Here is an 18,004-nt window from a genome sequence, read left to right on the forward strand (position 1 = left end):
CGGGCTCCTGTTCGATTATCCTATACTGTGTCCTGAAAGGCGAGGCCTGCGTAGACAGCAAAGGAAGTCCTTGGTACTTTACTAGGTGCTGGGGATATCTGGAGATTGCTGCAATTTGAAACTGGAAAAACTGGGCAGTTTTAGAGAGGAGAGAAAAGGCAAGAAACAGACTGGAGATGCACCAATATCTCGACTCCGTTTGGGATGGCTACATGATAGGTGGAAGGAGGGACAAGGCGTGCCTACTCAGGAGAAAGCATCGGTGGCTTTTAGAGATTCTTATCCCAGTGGGTTAAACAGATGCACACAAGACAGCTTGGTGTGGGGGACAGTATGGGTGGCAGTGGGGGTGGAATAAGAAGATTAAATCTTAACCTTCACTCTGATCTCCTATTCATTCTTTAACTGCCTTTGTTGTCAGGTATGTCAGAATGTCTTGTGCCGTCATTCTGCAGAAGACCTTCATACTAGGGGAAATTTGAAAGAGAGAGCATTTTTACAAAAAGCAATTTACTAGTAATTTTTCAGCCTTTTCCCTGCTACCTCTGAAAAATGTGTGTCTGAATAAGTTTGTCCTGCCATGCTATTCATCATCACCATTTGCTAGGGACTGCACTGAATAATTTTCTGGCATCAGTTGGCTGGGGTAAGAAATATTCTAGGTCTTGGACTCAACCATCAAACTAATACAACGAATCAGAAGAATTAATTGCCAGTGGCCAAATAATAATAAAAAATTCTAAGCTCTTCTCTGTTTTATAGAGAGTTGCTAGTACATAAAAATCATCTTGTGTTAGTAAAAAAAAAAAAAAAATGATGGTAATACTTCGGATTTTTAATCAGTTTAGTTATCGCTGACTTAAAAAAAAAAAAAAACAGTAATAGTAATTGAGTTGTTCTTATTCCCTGATAGGGAAAACACCAAGGAATTTTTGCGGCTGGTTTATTTTGGCTTCAAATGAGGTTATGAGTTCTGATGGCTGGATGACATTTTCTAAAGCTTTAAAATTGAATTTCTGGACATTAAGAATTACTAAGGTGGACACATCTTTTCAGGGTGTTCATTTGCTTTTTATTGGGGATGGAGGGTGAGGTTTACGGTGATTACCATTAAGAAAATGATTTCATTATGAAAGGAAATGGGACATTCTACAGAGGACTGTCCCTGAAACAGGTGGAACCTTCTCCCACACTACTCCATTCATCATGCCTTCATGCATTTATTCAGCAAGTGAATGTACATACGTTACAGTGTGGCGTTAACATTCAGTAAGCATGTAGTTAAGTGCTCCTATGTGCTAATCAAATGTCAGCATTCCCCTATGCATAGCAGTTGCGTTTTCTAGATTTGATCCTCATCATATCCTTACAAGGCAGCCACTATTCATATCCTCATACTGCAGATTGAGAAACTGAGGCACACGATTTTGTTTTTTGCATCTTGCTCAGAGTCACATGACTAGTAGGCCACACCCATTGAAACGGCTGAATCTGTTTGAATCACATGCCCTAACCCACTACCCTTGCTCAAGGAACTCTGTAACTTGAAGTGATCCATGATAAACTTTAAAAGCATCAAACAACTGAAACTCATCTGAGCAATGTCCTTATCTTGTTCCCACAGTGTATCTGGGTGCTGGTTAGGCAAGGACATCCAGGTAGTTCCAGTAACACAGCAGGTGTGGGAGCACTGAGCAAGGGTTGCCATGAATTCTGGACTAAGCATGAAGCCACAATAGCGTTCTTCACGATGGCTTGCCTTGGCTGGGTCACCCTAGAGAACCACGGACTCTGGTTCGGGGAGGTAATCTCTTGGCTCTAAAGCAGTAGGAGTTCATAAAGTTTATTTTTCATAGGAAAATTGTGTTTTAGAACTCATTGGACTGTGCTGTCTTGAGGTGAAAATGGCTAGTCATGGTTGTGCCTGTTTGGCTCGAGAGAGCTAGATGTTGAGGAGCTGTTTGGAATATAAATGTCTTAATTACCCTCAAATTAAATTTCATAATCAAATGTGAGTTGTAAATATATAAACCCTGCATTTTTAGATTAGTGATGGAGAGCCATCTCTGCATGCTGCTTTAAATTAATGGCTGGTATGAAAATATGCATTCCAACTTAAATAAGTGAAAAATGGAAGCAACTAAATGGCTAACAATAGGTAAACAGTTAAGTAAATTATGGTTTACATTCACTCTGGGTGGCCATTAAAAGGATAATTATAGAGATTATTTAGTATCATAGAAAAACACTTACGAAATAATGTTAAGTGAAACAGCAGTCTACAAATTATACTGGAAAAAAATGAACAAAAATGGTCATCGTTGTGGTATTAAGAGAACACATTCGGAGAGATTTATTTTTCCTTCTGTTTTCCAATTTGGGGAGAATGGAGGGAGGTCCAGTGTCGTTCTGGTTTTGCCAATGGAAATAACACAAGGTAAAATCCAATCCACACCTGAAGCGGGCCTCCGGAAGGTATAACCACTTGTATCAGAATAAGAAAAACCCAGGAATGATGAGATGGGGGTATAAGTCGTTTGCCAAAGGTCATCTTTTATTGTTTTGAGGGAGCCCCGATAAAGAACGAAAATGAATTTCAAGTGTGTGTATGTGTGTATATATGCATAGGTATATACGTGCCTGCGTATGTATTTAGCTATGTATAGTTAAATGTTTAGCACAAGATATGTCAATATTTGAGCAAAGGTACTGTAAGGAAGGAAGTTAGCATCTATTTTAATTAGAAATAAAACGGATTCAATAGTCTGAAGGCAACTTTGTGGGGTTCCATCAGCTGACAAGACAAACTCTCCACTGGATTCTGTCCATTCTTAAAATGTCCGTGCAGATTTGCAGGTTTGCACTTTGACCCTGTGATGGGATTTGCAGGGGAGGATGCAATCAGCTGCCAGTCTGACTGAGACACCTCCCAGGACCCAGCAGTCCCCGCATACAGCAAGATAGCCAGGCAAGCGGTCTGATGAGTGCTGCAAGGGACTCTATGAAATTACAGGTGTTTCTAATGGCTCTCTCACTGTTCAGACACCTTGGAGTCAAAGATGCTGGCTGGGATTCAAGATGAACTGGGTCAGCATTTTCTTCCGTATGCTGAGGGGGCGCCTGAACATGAGGCTACTCAGAATGGGACAGTGGTGAAAATGAAATCCCATTCTTCACCACCGGCTTCCCAGTGGGAAGGGGAGGTGAAACAGAACCTCGCTCACTAAATGAAGTCACCGGTGTTATGAAATAGTTAGCTTAGAGACCTGTTTCATAGGTGCCAATTGAGTCTTCAGAACTGGAAGTCCTCCTTTCCTTGGGGGCAAAGCCAGCTGCCATAGATGGCGGACTGTGTCTTAGATTCATTATCTGGTTTAATTTTCTTTATATAGTGAAATGTTATTTTTTCCGTATATTTGTTGTCTTCTTCAGAGGTCACTGATGAGAAGGACCAAAAAGGGGTGACTAGATGAATTCAGACACCCTTGTGTGACTGAGCAATGTGTGAGGAACTGTTTTCTTGCAGAACTGTGGCTCCTTGGAGGAAACACGGAGATGGATGCCCCGTTCCCTCGATGTGTAGAATATTGTGGTGAAACCTCTGTCATTAAGAACTGATGACCACCCAGTCCAAAGCAGGGAAAAGGGGCACTCATGGAGCTTAAATGTAGGCATCGAGGCAGAAGAAAACCTATCTTAGGTGCAGTCCCCCACTCATGCATATCTGTGATTTTAGAAAACACCCTTAATCAACAAAAAAAACCTATGGTCTGTTGCTTCAGCCACATAATGTAAACCACACAGGCTCACACTGGCTTGCTTCAAGGCAGTGAGAACAAAGGAGGGGAAGCATGGATGCTTGGGGTTTGGTGCTCATGTTTTAAAAGATCCAGAGAATGGCCCTCTTAAATGGTCCAGACTCTTCATTTATGTTTCACTACCCAGTTCTTTGATTTTCAGCTTATGCTGATATTAACCTTTGCTCATCCTGTCTAAATGGAATCTACATTAGCAGAAATGAATTACCAAAATTTTATGATGTTGGTGAAAATCAACTGGAAAATATGCCTTGTTGAAATGAGACATTATGTCAATGTAAAAAAAAAATTTTATTTGCAGCAGTTAACTATGCCAGCTAATAATGGCCAAAAGGAGTTCAGTACAGTTGGTTCCAACAACTCACCAAAATCGCCTGTGAGATTCCAACAACTCACCAAAATCGCCTGTGAGATTGGTAAAAGGAACTAATTTCCCTGCCTCCCCCTTTCCCATCATCACGACAGTTGACAGAGTGTGAGACAGGAGGGCTGTGCTTTGAACATAGCTCATGAGTACATTTAGGTATGATAGCAAGTGTCCCACTGACCCCGGAGGCTTCCGAGTGATGAAGCAACAATCAGCTGATAGTTTGGGGCCCATCAGAGGCGGGAGTTGGCAGGACACAGAAGAGGTGGTCTCCCTTTTTTAGACTTAATGGGAATCTCACTCGTATGAAAACACAAAGATACATACTAGAATGCACTTGGGGAGTGCTTTGCCTTCCTGATTATGCTGAATCTATATTTTTGTTTACTAAACAGCATGTTTTGATTCATGATTTATCTGAAACTAAAACTAGGACATTGATTCCCCCCCCCCCCCCCGCCAAATGACTTATATCAAAGCAGTCTGTTTTCCCTGCCACTTCCCAGTCTTATTTGAGGATACCCCATTGGAACACTCAGGGCAGGATATCTGCTTGGAGGTAGCGTTCACGACAACGGAAGTCATTTAGAGTTGAAGATGCAGTGTGTCTTTCCGGCAAGGCCGTGGGAATGCCTATCAACTCAACCATCAGAATGGATCCCCCTTATATTCTCATCGTTGTATGAAAATACCACGATGTTTCCTTGATTTGGCCAAATCCTAAACTTTGCATGGTCTTCGGTTCACTGCAAAGGTAGCTGTGCCAGGAAGAAAAGGAGACTTGAGCATATCTTGTAATTAGCTTCCATTCCTAAGGGGATAGCCAAATGTAGAGAAAAGAACCTGCCCTTGGGGTCCGTGTACACAATCCTAACTGAAGTCTACAGAAAGAGTTAGTGCTTGTCATCTTCACGGCCCTCGTACAGTTTGCAGTCCATGGCCTAGTCTGAAAAGACTGTCTTGGTTTGAATGAGCTATTTGCTGCAAGTGTGCACAGAGCGAAGTTTTAGCATTTATAACACAAGATGTCATTTTTGTTGGGGGGAAGGTGAAGAGAAGAGAAAATAAACAAAAGGTCTATCTATTGTGTACTTTACACTGTATATTGTATTCCTTAAAAATAAAATCTACCGCTTATCAATCCTGGTGTTCCTCTGCCAGGTTAGTTGGTTGTTTAATTTTTTCCTTGACCAGCAGCTATTGTGAACCTCTGTCTTCTCTGTGCATGATAATAAGTAGCTACATTTTAAAACCATGAAACCATATCCTTCCCTCATAAAGTTTCATCTAATGTCTTCAAAGGTTTATCTCTTTGTGCATGAAAAACTTGGCAGTGTCTCTGGTAGTCTGGAGGAGGAGGACTCAGTGGTCTTTCTTGGGAGGCAGTCTAACACGATGTAATGCCTGAGACCCAAGGGTGGCATGGACTCAACCCAGCAACACAGCTACTGTGCTTACCCCAGCTGAGCTTGGAGCAAAAGAAGACACCCCCTGTTAAAGGCAGGACTGGACTTGCTTTGCATTGGGGTCACGAGACCCATCTCCAGCTTAGTAGAGTCTTTCAGTATTTTTATACTGAAGGCTTCCAACAAGTGCTGCCGCCAACGGCTTGCTTAATTCATTCCCCAGTCTAATCCCCCCATATCAGTCGTCACCATGCCCTGTTCCTTTTGTTTTTCCTTCCTGTTCCTTCTCCTATTGATTTCTTCCCTATAGTTCCACACTGTTCCCACCCTGATCTTGGCCTTCTTAACTCTCCTGCCCTCAGCTCTTCATCCCCCATGCCCCACCCCCATCCCCCATCCTGCAGTTCCTGCTATTCTTGGCTTCAAGTGCACACATCGCTTTTCTCTGAATATACCTGGATACATCCCAGTTGGTAGCACTTCCAAAGAGCCTTTTATTATAAGATCATCTGTCCTTTTTCCTACCTGCTCATCTTTCTAGATTTCTCCTGGCTGCTCAAAAATGCTCCATCTGCTGACTGCCATGAAGCCATTTCCTGCACTGTCTCCTGAACACACCATGGTCAGTCTCTACCTTGTGTCTTCACTTGCGCTGGTTCACTTTCCAGGACCATGCCCTGGTCCTCCTTCCTCATGGATAGTCTGTGTTTGGTGGTCTAGATCTAGTCTTGTCTTCTATGCCTTCTCCAGTCCTTATCTGTCACCTTCATTTACTCACTGAACAGTGCCTGCATGCCCAGGGTGACCCAGGCACCATACTGGATGCTGGGCACACAGGAAAAAACAAGGCATATTCTTGGGCAGTGTCTAGTCCAGCAGCGGAGAGACATGTCGATGGCTGACACCAGTCCACTGTGCGCAGGACCATGTAAGAGGAGGGAGGTACTGAGAGTGCTCCCTGGGGAGTCAGGGTAAGCTCCACCTGAGAGACGTGTAAGAGCAGGCCTGAAGGATGCTCACTTTGCTTTGCTGTGTGTCAGTTTTCTCTGCTTAACACCAATGTAAGTGTTCTGTGGAGTAGGTCCCTCTAAGCACCGTCTTTCTCCTATGCTCAATCATCTTTCTTTACTTACTGGTTTAAGAATCTTAACACTGGCCAGGCGCAGTGGCTCATGCCTGTAATCCCAGCACTATGGGAGGCTGAGGCGGGCGGATCACAAGGTCAGGAGATGGAGACCATCCTGGCCAACATGGTGAATCCCGTCTCTACTAAAAATACAAAAATTAGCTGGGTGTGGTGGTGCGTGCCTGTAATCCCAGCTACTTGGGAGGCTGAGACAGGAGAATCGCTTGAACCAGGGAGTCGGAGGTTGCAGTGAGCCGAGATTGCGCCACTGCACTCCAGCAAGAGAATCTTAACACTGTACATCACAGTATCCTTAGAGCTGGGGTCTTAGCTGAGATATGGCAAGAAGACTTAGGATGGGTGTACAATATTAGTGGCTTCCAAGGAGTCTTTCTACATTATTTGGATCCTCAGATTTGGTAGAACATGGCTGTGTAATGAAACCTGAGTAGGAATTAGAGAAGTGGAAAGGAGAAGGGATAGAATTTTATTCGTTGAGGTAAAACCATATCCAGAGATTTTTATCTTCTGAACTTTGGCATAACTATCTTGAGTGGTGGTTGTACAAATGTTTCCTGTGCTGAGGGGAGAGAAGGAGATGGCACACACACTCACAGAAATGAGTAGATGGCACAGAAATTGTCCAGGTTCTATGTTTAATCGTGCAGTATATTGAGGTCCCATACTGTTGTAGAAAATGTGACTTGCTAGGAATTATCAGAAGCCTTGTTCTTATAGTACTCAACTTTCTTCCAAGATATGGTAGTAGCAAAATAAATTCAGAGTTTAATTAAAAAATCTCCATAGCTTGGAATAACATTTCAGAGCGTGGTACTTTCCTGACCTCAGTTGTCTAATCTGCTCTAGAGGATGAATCACTGGCTTTCAGAAGGAAAAAAACAGTGGAGGGTCTGGGGCATACCCGTGGGTCTAGTCACTTCCAAGGGTGTATTAGTCCGTTCTCACACTACTATGAAGAAATGCCTGAGACTGGGTTATTTCTAAAGGACAGGTGTTTAATGGACTCTCCGTTCTGCATTGCTGGGGAGGCCTCAAGAAACTTAAAATCACAGTGGAAGGCAAAGGAGAAGCAGGCGCCTTCTTCACAAGGTGGCGGGACTGAATGAGCGCAAGCAGGGGAAACGCCAGACACTTAGACAACCATCAGATCCTGAGATTTCACTCACGATCGTGATAGCAGCAGGGGAGAAACTGCCCCCCGATCCAATTACCTCCCTCTAGTTCCGCCCTTGACACACGGGGATTATGGAGATTACAATTTGAGGTGAGATTTTGGTGGGGACAGAGAGCCAAACTGTATCGGAGGGGCATAAACATATGAATGAAATAGCTTTCATTTTCCTGTTATTTGAATTGAGAACAATGAATATGAAATTATACTAAATAAGGAAGAGCAGTACTTAGGAATCTCATGCCACACTGCTGTTGTCCATTGAGATGAACGTGGAGAGGAAGGAGAAGGGAAATGGAGGTGTATAAAGAGAGAAAGGATGTTAGGGGAATGGTGAGTCGAGAGAAATGCACACACAGACACAGGAAGGGAAGGGGATGTGTGCTGGAACATCAGTCCAGGTCAGCTGTGGGACATCTGTGGGCTGTTCCCTTGAATAAGGCTCATAGAGTTCTGATGGCCTTCAGCCACAACTCCCATCGTTTTGGCTGCTCTTAAAGGGCCAGTTGCAGCAACCCCATCTCCTGTCCAGAAGGGAATGTGACAATTCACCCTGGGGCAAAACAAGAGTGCAGGCTCGGGCAGGCACCTGAAGCAGGACATCGTATGGTTTCCTGTTCTGTGAAGCACCCAACACATAACACGTTAAGTGTTAAGCGCAATGAAGAATCCCATTTTCAGCAAATATTCCTACGTTTGCCTCTATCTTTTTATCTCTCCAGCACCTCCTTGGAACAGATGTCCTGCTACTTTACAAGGCTTGTGGAAAAGAGAAAGAGAACAGTAGCAAAAGCCTGTGTAGTTTATGAATAGAAGGTAGCTTCGTAGTGAGTAAGCAGTACTCATGATCTATGAAATGATTCTCTGTGGATTGAGCATGCTAAAAAGATCTTAAAAAGGAAAACATAAATCTTTCCAAAACCTCACATGACCCCTGTGCTTCGGCCTTCTTGAACCTTTGGAGGAGAGCATAGGTGTGGATGAAATGGAACCTTTTGTACGTTTTTTTGGTTTTTGTTTTTGTGTGTGAGTTTTTAAAGAGAGCATTTCCTGCCACGTAGAAGAAAATCCAGGGGGTGGCTGTCCTCCCACAGGAAGGAGGTAAACACATATTTTTCCTTAAGGGCTCTATTCCCTCAGCCTGGCTCCCTCAAAGGCCACACTTGGAGGCCAGGAAGTTAATCCATTAAAAACAAGGAGAAGAAAGAAGGAAAAAGCATATTGGTCTCTACCCCAGTCCAGGCAAATCAGAACTTCTGGAGGATGGAGACTGGGTACCACTTTTTGTTTTAAACACCTCACATAACTTTAATAATGTCCCCATGATAAAGAACTACTGGCCTTCTTCCTTTATCTTTTTCATCCCTTGTTGTCTTCTATTTCCTGCTGTATCCCCAAAGCTTAGAGAAGCTTGTAGTATATAAAAAGTACCCAGAAATATTGATTGAATGAAGGGCTTAATGAATGAGTGAATGTCACAAGGGAGCAGGGAAGACGGGCCCCTTCCATTTTTCTCTAGGATGAACCTAGACATCAGCCAGGTGTTGAGATGATCACTAGCAGATCCCACACAGGCTCACAGAGTGTCTGTGCCTTGGCCTGGCTGGGCTGTGCTGTGCACCGACAGACGGGGTGGATTCATATTCCACAGAGGAGACAGTTAGTGGCCAGTCATTGTCATGGTTGAAAATCCAGGTCTTTCACAACATCCATTAATTATGGGCTGGCAAATTCCAAGTAAATTGTAACGGAACAGACCCATAGTAGGAATAGGGCATATTCACACTTTTTTTTTTTTTTTTAATATTTCTGGTTGGAGATGCAAAACATTTAGAATTCTGTTCCCTTCTAGGAATTCAGTGGCTTGGGGCAGCTCTTTTCAGCCGTGGATCTGGGATTTGAGACCAGTCGTTCGTACATTGACAGTCTTGGCACAGTGAATAACTCTGGATTTTCTACATTGGAGAGGGGGTGCTCAAGGTCTGCCCATGCTGCCGTGGTTTGCTAACATGGTTAATATCTGACTGTAGTCCCTAAGAACTGGGGCTTTGAGACCACCTGCTTGGTTTTGAGTTCTGGCACTTCCCCTCCACTTAATAGCCCAGAACTCTGGGCAAGTGATCTAACCTGGGAGAGCAAAGATAAGAAAAGGTAACACTTGTGTATAACACTCAACACAGGCTAGGTACCATTCTGTGCTTTGTATATGTCTGAACTTTTCATTCTCCAAACACCCTCTGAAGGAGAAATTACTATTTTTAATAAAGATGGGGAAACCGAGGCACAGGTAGTGGAATCACGTGCCCACGGTCACACAGATAGTTACTGGCAGAGCGAGGAGGGCAAAGGAGGACAGCCTGGCCTGGAGCCTCTTCTCTCGCCACCACGCAGCACTCCCCTGTGAGCTGGGTCAGGGCTTAGGAGGTCGGCTCCTAGGAAGCACTCAGTACACGGCCCTGGTGTTAAGGTGGATGTGCACAAAGACAGCACACCTCGGGATATGTTGTGCATGTGGATGACACCGGACGCAGGACCTAAGAGACACAAGCTTGAGAATCACCGCCAGAAGGTTCCAACCTTAACTGGCTGATTAAAAACTGTACGGTTGGCTTAGAGTTATACTTTAAAGCTGCATTTGTCAGTGGTCACTCTCACTGACTCTTCAGATACAGAGTTAGAACTGATGCTTCCGTGTGGAATTTAAATAATTACCAGGAGTGAGTTGGGGTCCAGTCTCTGCCACTCACTCAGTAGTTGACCTACCCAGTGCAGTGTGGGGCCAACCCCGTCAGTGAGCCTGGGCACTCTGTCTGAGGGTCCAGTGTCCAGCCACCTGCTAACTTCTGTAATTCAGCCTCACCCTGGGTGTTTTTGCCACATGGATAAATCTGATAGACACAATAAATAAAGTAGATATATATTCAGAATAAATATTATACAGCGAGACTAAAATATAAATAGCAAGTGCAAAACAAATTAAATGAGGATGTGAATGACTTCAGTGAAGCCACTGAGCTAACAACTACCATTAAAATAAGAAAAGTAAGTAATTGAGAAATGCAGTTATCATTGGGCAAGAAGTCAAATGAAAAATATGGTTTGAAAGTGAAAAACATATTTTCAGCATTCCTGTAATTTCACACACTACGTTTGCACATGGCACACTAAGTAAGCTATGGGAGTCTCAAGTGCACGGTTAAGTGGACACTGCAATGTGATTTACGCGAGGAAAAAAGACAAAAATAATCTTTATGCAGTACTCTTATTGATTTTTAAAATGAGAAATTGGTGGGTCTGGCACAGAGATCAATGGAGTTGAAGTCACGACGTCAAATTGAGATGTGAGGTTAAGGCTGAGAGACAGACATCTCGTTCTCTCATGCTGGCCCAATGAACTCTCCAGTTTTTTTGGTGACCTCTGGTGAAAACTCTTTTTAACCAAAATGTCAGCATTTGGGTTAGAAGAACATTAATTTATCTGACTGCAGAGCATTTTCTCAATTCTCCTCGTTTGCTTCTTTTACCCTAATACTAGGTCGCTAAATTCAAAGACATTCTTTCTCTAAAAACTCAACTTCTACCCAATTGAATTTTCACCAAAGGAATTGCCGAGGTTGAGTGTGGTGGTAAAGAACGCAACCCTTTGGTGTTTTTTTCTTTTCTAAACACTGCATGGCCGGACGTCAGGACTGTTCAGCCCTGGAAGTCATCTTCCTCTTTACTGCCTTCTCATGGCGTTTCCTTTAATTCCTACTACACAAAAAGTTACAATTGGAAATGGAAGAAAACAATTATTTCCCAATCAGCATTTCCTGAGTTGGTAGCAAAATCACTGACTAGGTTTGTGTTAGTAGCCTCGTTAAATACTTATTAAGCACCTGTTATAGACAGTACTATGCTTAGTCATTTAAGGATTTGCGCTGTGAATCGCTTAGTCCATTTTCCTCCCATTTGAAAGTATTTCTCATGGACATTCTAGGAGGTAAGGGATAATGAAAATCTTGTTTTTTAAAATAATATTTCCAGTTGAAAATTCACACTCAGATATTTAATAGAAATCCTATCTTTTCCCCGGTTCCTGCTGGCTCGCAGACTTCTGTTTCCATTAAAATCCCCCACCGTCTTGCTGGCCTTGGGTAGCATCTTTAGTCCCTTCTTTCTATCTTGCCACATTACAAAGACTTGCCTGCCAAAAGGTTTTTCTCATAGCTGTCCCCTAACTTACTTCCCAGTGCTACTGGGACTGGCTCATTTTCACCTGTGACACCTTCTCAACTGGTCTCCACCTCCTCTCTTCTGGTTCACCTCCAGTTACATCATCTTAATCTTCTGAGAATATATGTTCTTGTTTAAAACATCAGCAGAGGACCCTCCTGCTCTGCTGGTTCCTCCTCAGACTGACTCCAAACTGTGCCTCTACTCTCTGATCCCAGCATCTCAACCTTTGCCACATGTCACTTCTCACTTTTACCATACAAGTCTGTAGCCCTGAGCACCCTCCCACTTGGCTTAAGCTCCAGGACTGATGTCTGCTGGGCTCAGGAGTCCAATCTCAAGCATCACCCACGAAGTCAGCCAGGGCATCACTCTCTGCCTGTAATCTCCTATCCTGATTCTACCTGGGAGTCTTTAGGCTCCTGCCACTTCTTGCCAGCACCTCCCCTCCTCCTGGACTTGAGCTTCTTGGAGTCCTCTCACTTGGTCTTGTAACACCTTACACATTGCCTTGGCCACTGCTGCAACAGCTCAGTACATATCCACAAATCAGAATTCCTCTCTGAATAAAGCCATCTGCATATCTGTCTACCTTCCCTGTGCTTGCCCCACTTAAAAATCCCAGGTTTTATATCTTTGCTACAGTTTTAAGGATGGTAAAATCGCTTACTACAAAAATAAGCAGATTTCACTGTACAAAATGCAGGTAGTAAGAGTTATCTAAAATCTAACCACTAAGTACATATAGAAAAGATTTTAAAAAACATTAAGAAGGGCAGTTGACAAATACAAGATCCTTCCTGGAGAAGAACAAGGGTGGGGGATCCCACATCACCAGTGGAATGACCTAGAAACACAAAGACTACTCAATTTCATTAAGGTTGGCATGAGTATGACACAGCCCCTTGCTGCTTCCTCAGCTGAACAGCTGTCAAAAGGCCCTCATGCCATCAGCCTGTGCTTTCTCCTCTTTCTCTCTGGGATGGGCCTGTCCATGGAACCCCTGCTTTGGGACATAGCTGTGATCATCTCTACTGAGATGGAGTGAGAGCAACTTTTATCTGCAAGGCTGCCTGTAGTGTTTTCAGCATTCCGTAGCCTCCTTCCCATGTCTCTCATATGTTGTAGTTTACTGCATTTCATTTCATGGCCAAAGCTAGATTATTAAGGACTGAATTGGAATTTTCCATATTAAGTAGAATATAAACTTCAACAAGCATTTTCATATGCTGGGTTTGTTTGTTTACCATTCTATTGGATAGAGTAGTATAATTCATATGAATGTACGGTATGCAGAGATGCAAGAATCTCTTTCTTTTTTTTTTGCTCAAACTTCCTAACAGCAGGATAGTGTGGGAAAAAGAACATGTCTATGGATGTGCAATACTTTGAATAAACAGTTCAGTGCTCTATAAAATAAATATTCGCAAATAATGACTTTGGGGAGAGTTATTTCCAAATCCCTTTGAAATATGTTGTTAGCCAAAAGGTTTATAGAGTAATTTGGAATCATAATTCCTGCTTGTCCCTAATATCTGCTGTTCTCCATTCAAGTTAATTTTCTCTCAGTCCCAATTAGAGCTGGGAATATATACTCAGCAGAAAGAGACACAGTTGTCAAGTCAGAATGTTTTGTATTTATTCAGATAGTGATTTGTCATCTGGTGACATCTTTGTACACCTCAAGGTTCCTCAACCCATTCATGATGGTTTGAATAATGTCTAAAGCACATATGACTCAGATGCACACTGAATATCCTGTGACTTACAGTAGAGGGTTCTCTGAAAGGACTTGAATTTGGAACCAGGAAATGTCTCTGAAGTTATGGTTTTTCTTAATGTGAGAGGTAAGATCCTTGGTTGCCTGGAAATACCTTAGTTAGTGCCTTCAGGATCTGAAACAGACACATTATCACACATGGTCCAAAGGTTCAAACCTATACTTTCATGGCTTAGTGCTTAACACAAGACATTGTCCAAACAACTTGTTTACAGCAATCCTGTCAGGGTCCCTGTAGTTTGGTTCCTGCAAGTCTGTATTCTGTCCTTAATGTATAAGAACAATGTCCATATTAAATAAACTGATTGAAAGTCATGAGTTTCACCACCTACGTATCATAGGTTAGCTCCGGTATTTGATAAATCTCTTAATGTTTGTATGAGAGTTTCATGGTAATGAAAGTGTCGTCATGTAGTATCAATCATATTAAATTTTGCTTTAAAATATTGAAGTCATTCCATAATGTTATGAAATATTAAAATCAAATATGTGAGGAGACAGAAGATCTGCTTCATAAATCATGCCAGCTAGTTTCTGGTTGGGGAATGTAGGTCTCCAACCAGTGGAATTGTGGTGGGGAGGGATGCGGTGCTTCACATTTATGAAGGACTATTAAAAATGACGATGACACTGGTTTTATCTGGGTAGTTTTTATGACCTCACATTCCCAGAATGGCAGTGGTTTGCCTCAAGTATGTAGAATTTGCCAGCCTTCCCAACTGAGCTGCTTGGGTGCTGTGGACGGGTTAAACAGCATCCTTCACAAGCATTAAAATCCCTGGTGAACCTGTCACTGCCCTCCTATGTAAATTTCTGACCACAGAGCTGCTGCTTTGGGATGTAGCTGTGACCATTTCTGTATCATGAGTCTCTGAGAAGCATGTCACCTGCTTCTCATATTCCAGAGTTCAGTAGTTGTGTCTCTAAATGAGATAGCCATGGCTGGGTGCAAACAAGAGAATACAAATGTCTACATGAATGGGTTTGTCCTGCCGCTCTGCTGCGATCCATTGTTATTTCTGAGAATCATTTTGATTTTTGGACTGCTTATTTCAATGTGGAGGAGTCTTCCTTGTAGATGAATGTCTTTCACGTATAAGTCTTTCTCTTATTTATTGATTTATTTAAAAAAATTTCCCTATAGAGGGAGAAACAAAACACAAAAATTCCCTTTCCTGTCACAGGGGAAAATAACTGGCAAAACAGAGAAGCTCCCAAAGTAAACAGAGTCATAGAGTCCCCAGCCTCCCGTAGAGCTTGCAGAAATTTCATTGTGCAGACATGGAGCTCCCCAGCTTTTGCCTTGTTAGCCTATTTCTGAACCAGTAGTTCTGTTTCTTAATAGGATAAAGGGCCTGACTTACGTAAAAGTTCAAAGTCTTCATCACAATGATAAAATACAAAGTCGTGGCAACTGTAGTAAGTTTAAAGACATATTTAGCTTTTCAAGGACATCCTGTCTTTAAGAAAAAGTCTTTCATTTAGCTAAAGAAATTAAACTGAATTGTTCAATCTTTTAAACAAAATGATGAATTTAGTGAAGACAACAAAACTCTCCATTGCTAAGGTAATTTATGCAAAATCACGCAATTAGTGATAGCTGTGCTAGACTTTTTTTTTCCTTCACCAAATGCGCCTCTAATAAAACCATCGTGAGGAGCAGTGCCATCTAATGTAAGTAGTAAACATGGATAGTAAATGATTAATATCTGGTGAGGCATGCACATGGCAGGACTTCCATTTTTCCTTTGAGCCCCCTATGCATGTTTGCTAATCATTCTTGCAAAAAAATTGCAAAGATAAATATGAACTTTCGAAAGTAATATTCAACAGGATATGAATGTAAGAAACAGCAGTATGGGGGAATAGTAAAAACCAGCACTTTTCGCCTCTGCATGGTGAAATGACGGTAACCTGCTGTAGTGTAAGCTTAATAAGGGTTATATCATTTTCACGTATGTACTACTCTGGGCATGGTCCGGGTCTTGTGAGTGGTATTTTTTTAATCAAGACCCCAGCCAGCGCAGTCACCCTGACAGTCTCCCTAATGAGATATGGAAAGGTAACCCTCTAGCAAGTCCTCGTTCAGGGGAAAGCGTTCAAGTGCACAGACGTCTACCCTGTGCTAGCCTGAGCTGTAGTCTTCTGAAATGATCGCTTGGCTTCCCAGCCAAGGCAGGGCTCCCCCAAAGTTCCTTCCCACTCTTGCAGTTTCACCTCGGAATGCTTCCGCAGAATTTCAGTGCCTAAGCAGACAAGGTCAAAGTAAACTGCTTCACCGCTGCTTCTGGCGCAGGGGCCCAGAGCGTATCCAGCCCCACAGCACAGACCAACCACAGGAGAGGGGTCCGGGCAGGAGCCCTGGACTGTAGATAAGCAAAACGCACCCATTTTCTCTCCTATTTACTCCAGAGGCACCTCTCCTCCCCCACTCCTGGCATCTCCTTATCACTGGCTCCCTCTCCCTGTGGCATATTTTTGGGTAGTAGAATGCTGAGGTCACAGGGAGCGGCTCTTTATCCAAGCAGTGGGGACGTCAGCCTGGAGCCCTGAGCATGAACCAGCAAGATGCAGGCTCTTGCTCTTGACTTTGGGCTCCAGGCGCTGCCCCAGCCCAGGGCTGCCTGCGAGCTCCCTCCTCCCTCCTGCCCTCGCCCGCCAGCTCGCCCTCTCTTAGGTCTGCAGCGTTGGTTGGTTTCCCACGCCTGTTCTGGTCTGACTCGGGATGCCAGGCACCCAGAAGCCCCGTGGGCACCGACCCCAGCCCGCAGCCCAGGGAAGGTGCCAACCCCAGGGAGTGGTGGCGACTGGCATTTCACGTGGGCATCTGCCTTCACTGCTGCTCGCGCTTCTCCTCAACCTCAACGGCTGGCGTCAGGGCCCTTCTGCTCCAACTCGTCCCCCGCCCCCCCGAAGTTAATCAGCCGTACTTTCCAGGGCGCTTTAGTTTGGAAAATACTTAAAAGCCTCGAAATGTTCATGGGAGACGGCCGCCCCCGGATCCCCCAGTTCTGCCTAGTTAAGGCTGTCGGGCGCTCAGGAAGCTGTGGCGTTTGTCTGGAACCGACATCGCAGAGGCGCAGCCCCACTCCTCGCTGGCGTCGCCAAAGTTGCCAGACGCCCCTCGGCGACCCGGCCGCGTCAGATGCAGTTGCATAACCTCGCCCCCGACCTGCGCCCGCGCAGGGTCCACTCCCGGCTGCTCCGGGGTGTCCCGGCCTCGGGAGCCGCCGAGTCTCCGGCCAAGCCGGTTTGGGGGGCGAGTGCGTGCGCCGGAGTCGGGGTGGGCGCCTGTCCGAGCGGTGCTCTGCCCGCGGCCAAGTACGACGGGCGCGGGGGCGCGGGAGAAGGGCACTTGGGGCTCCGCTTACCTTCCGCTGCTTACAGATAAGTCGAGGTCGGTGCAGCGCCTGGCTCGGGCATGTCTCGCCGCGGACCCTGGCAAGCCTGGCGCGGCACGGAGCACTTCGGGCAGAGCATCCGTGGCCAGACTCACCGGGCTCGCGCGGAGGAAGGCTCGGCTCCGGGGACGTGGCCGGCTGCGCGCCTGCTGCCCGCCCCCTCCACCGCCGCCGGCCCGGCCCTCCTGGACCGGCGGGCCCCCGCGCCGCAGCTCGCGTCCCTCTGGCCCCGCTTAGCGACGCGCGCGGGGAGACAGCGGCTCGGCCGGCTCCGGGGACGCCCGCGCGCTCGCTTGCTCGCGGCGTGGCGGAGCCAGCCACAGCCACCCGGCTTCGCGCTCCTCCGATGTCCTCATTTACTGCAATTGTCTTCAGCGAGATCTCAGAGCCAGGGCCAGGAGGCGGGGGCGGGGCGGGGGAGGGAGCAGGAGGGAAGTCCTTGCCGCTGCTCCAGGTCCCAGCTACTCCGCGGAGCCTGGTGGCTAGAGGCGAGGGCGCCCCGAGCCGCGCGCCTGCTGCCTGTGCGCCCGGCTGGCACCGAGGCGGGTGGAGCCCCGGGCCCCGCGGGGCGGGGGTGGGGCGGGGGCGGCGCGGGGCCGGGCCGGGCCGCGTGCGTGGGGTGGGGGATAGGGAGGGAGTGGAGGAGCCCCCTCCCACCGCCGCAGGAGCCGGAGGAGGAGGAGGAGGAGAGGAGGAGGA

At 45.4% G+C, this 18,004-nt stretch overlaps 2 protein-coding genes across 5 annotated transcripts in view; one reads left to right on the plus strand and one right to left on the minus strand.

Annotated features, from left to right (window-relative positions):
• INSYN2A (inhibitory synaptic factor 2A) overlaps nucleotides 1-17,861 on the minus strand; it is a 61,108-nt gene extending 43,247 nt beyond the window's left edge. The window contains exons 1-2 of one of the 2 annotated variants that reach the window (XM_010357863.2): nucleotides 17,276-17,861; nucleotides 13,894-14,019 (exon numbers count right to left, since the gene is read on the minus strand). The gene's annotated coding sequence lies outside the window, so the exon portion shown is untranslated. Of the gene's footprint in view, nucleotides 1-10,672; nucleotides 10,778-13,893; nucleotides 14,020-17,275 lie in introns of those variants that run through there. The other variant, XM_010357873.2, reaches the window with a different exon arrangement.
• DOCK1 (dedicator of cytokinesis 1) overlaps nucleotides 1-18,004 on the plus strand; it is a 548,347-nt gene that overhangs the window by 271,776 nt on the left and 258,567 nt on the right. The gene's annotated exons all lie outside the window — the stretch shown is intronic.

Source organism: Rhinopithecus roxellana, chromosome 11 (assembly GCF_007565055.1).
Source record: "Rhinopithecus roxellana isolate Shanxi Qingling chromosome 11, ASM756505v1, whole genome shotgun sequence".
Classification (NCBI taxonomy): domain Eukaryota; kingdom Metazoa; phylum Chordata; class Mammalia; order Primates; family Cercopithecidae; genus Rhinopithecus; species Rhinopithecus roxellana.